Source organism: Cebus imitator, unplaced genomic scaffold (assembly GCF_001604975.1).
Source record: "Cebus imitator isolate Cc_AM_T3 unplaced genomic scaffold, Cebus_imitator-1.0 Scaffold833, whole genome shotgun sequence".
In the NCBI taxonomy this organism is placed as follows: Eukaryota; Metazoa; Chordata; class Mammalia; order Primates; family Cebidae; genus Cebus; species Cebus imitator.
The window spans coordinates 178,207-181,245 of record NW_016108148.1 but is presented as its reverse complement, the minus strand read 5'-3'; positions in this window follow the sequence as shown (position 1 = coordinate 181,245).

Sequence of the window (3,039 nt, the reverse complement as noted above, 5' to 3'; positions counted from 1 at the left end):
TTCAGTTTCAAGGAAGCACAGTACAGGTTCTCTTCCAATTTGTCAGAAGCAAGAAAAAGCATGTAGATGGAGAGCCGAGTGTCAACTTTCAGCCCTAGGTATCAGCGCCAAACACATTTTTATTATTCTCTGGAAAATAAGGTTGTAAAAAAGTAATTGCTGACACAACCTTAATGATAGCACTTTAAGGATGCTGCTGTAATTAAAATAGGAATTTTATTATACCAGACCTCTGAGAGCCTAACATACATACCATTCTGATCTCAGGATTTACAAAGCAAGCAACTTTGATTCCTGCTGCTTTTGTTGTGTGGGCCCCACGCTTCCTTTGTGCCTCTCCTACTTGCAGCATATGTAGAAAACCACCTCTCTCCTGACAAAAAGCAATATGCATCCATGTTTTGAATAATGCCCTCTGGTGATGGTGCCATGGCTTTAGCACACTTACCTTTGAAATGTCATGAAAGGAGCTCCTCTCTCCTTTGATTTCCCTTGAAATAAAACTTTCATGTATTATGCAGTGAGGTTAAAATCCTACAAGACATTTTGGTTAAAATTTCAAGAAGGCTGTCTTACTTCGGAGGATGTCATATCCATTTTATTCCTATTTTACTGATTGATGGGTTAGAGATTGTGTACAGCTGCTAGTTATAAAGACCCAAAGATAGTGGCTTTAAACATTTGATTTTCACCTGTGATGAGAATTTTAGAGATTGGTGGTCCATGTCTAGTGATGCTACGTTCGCCAGTGGGACCCAGGAGCCTTCCATTTTTCCTGCTTAGACATCCTTAACATGTGTTTGTTGCATCAGGCCCCAGGATGGCTTCCTGAGCTGTAGCTATCTCATCCAAGTCCCAGGGAGGAAGAAGGGCAAGGGAAAGAGTCCCATCTCGGCTAAGTCAGCCCTCAGCTTTAAGGTGCTTTCCTCAGAAGTCCCATCCAAAAATATCTGTTCACATCTTATTAGACAGAACTTACTCTTGTAGAAAATGTATAGTTTGTCTGCTGAGTATATTGACATCACTCTGAAAAATCCAAGTTTTTCATATTAGAAAAAAAGAAAAGGGATATTTGTTCACTCATTAGCAGGCTTTACTACAACTGACAATGTATGAAAACAAATGTAAGCAGCAGAACCCCCCTCTCCACGTTGTTGTTTTCCCACAGTAAATACTTATTTATTCACCATATAAATAATTAGAGTTTGGCATGGTGGCTACACGAATGCTTCTCCAGAGGCTGAGGTGGGAGGATCACTTGAGCCCAGGAGTTTGAGTCCAACCTGGGCAACATAGCAAGACCTCATCTCTTTTTAAAAAAAATAGAAAGTAATCCTAAGGCTGCGATTATTTTCCTTTTGGTAGCAAAATTATTCTGTATCATGATAAAATTTAGGCCTAGCACAATCCTTAATGACTTTTCTGAATCATCAAATCTTCTGTTATTTCATTATCTTTCTCATGTTTTAGTGTTTTATGTTGCAAATGGTCATTGAACAAAGTGGAAGTTAGGGGCACTGATCTCTTGCACAGTCAAAAAATCTGCATATACCTTTTGACTCCCTAAAAATTTAAGCATTAATAGCCTACTGTTAACCAGAAGACTTACTGATAAGATCAATAGTCAGTTAACACATATTTTATGTTATATGTATAATATACTAATACGATATTCTTATAATAAAGTAAGCTAGGGAAAAAATGTTATTAAGAAAATCATAAGCAAGAGAAAATATATTTCCTATTAAGTGGAAGTACATCATCAAAAAGGTCTTCATTCTTTTTTTCTTTTTTTTTGGAGACAGGATGTCTCTCTATTGCTCAGGCTGGAGTGCAGTGACAGTCACAGCTCACTGCAGCCTCCACTTTCCAGGCTCAAATGATTCTCCCACCTCAGCCTCCTAAGTAGTTGGGAATACAGGTGTGCACCACCATGTTCAGCTAATTTTGTTACTGTTTTGTAGAGATAGCATCTCACTATGTTGCTCAGGCTAGTCTTGAACTCCTGGCGTTAGGTGATCCTCTGGCCTTGGCCCTTTCAAAGTACTGGGATTACAGGTGTGAGCCACCACACCTAGTCTAGAAAAGTCTTCATTCTTACCATTTTAATCTTGAGTAGGCTGAGTAGAAGAAGGAAGAAGAAGGAATGGTCTTTCTGTCCCAAGAGTTACAGAGACAGAAGAGGTAGAGGAGGTGGAAGGGGAGGCAGGAGAAGCAGGTGTAACTTTTAGTGAAAAAAATCTTCATATAAGTGGTCCCACACAGTTCAAACGCATGTTATTCAAAGGTCAATTGTATTTGATATAGAGGCATTTGGATATAATAATTTGGGTACCAACTTAGAAGAATGATTTTCGTCAACATTATATTTCTCAATTTTTTGAATTAAAGCAGTTTTCTTATAAATCTAAAATCTGCTTCAAATGTGCTTGAAAATGTGAAAGCCATGTCCTCAGCGTATTTTATGTACCAATACAAATACGCCCTGCCTCTCTTGTTAGTCTGCCATAGTCCGTTTGATTCACTCTGCCATAAAGAATTCTCTCAAGATTTTTTAAAATTGTGATTAAATATATGTAACATAAAATTTACTATTTAAACCATCTTTAGTATACAGTTCAGTGGCATTAAGTATTTTACGCTGTTGCACATCTCCCATAGTTTTTAAATTTCTTTATTATGAACTAATTCTTTTCTTTTCTACTATAGTATTTGACACTAAGTAGTGCTCTAGCAATGTTTGTGCAGCCAGATAGTTTTTCAGGTAACAAGCAGTTGTTTTCCACCCTGTTTATTTATAATTTCAGTGATTAAGGCAGATATTGTATAAAAGGTTATAAACAGTTCTAATTGGACAACTGGATAGCATCTTACTTAACAGTAAATACTCTTATCCAAAACAGTGTGTAGTGATCTTATGTGGTTATAGCACCTTCGTCCACAGTCCCTAAAACTAAATGTAAGACATGTAAAAAGTCAAATGCCAAAGATCATTTTATGACATAAATAATCTTTTCTCAGTCTGATGTGTTATAATAC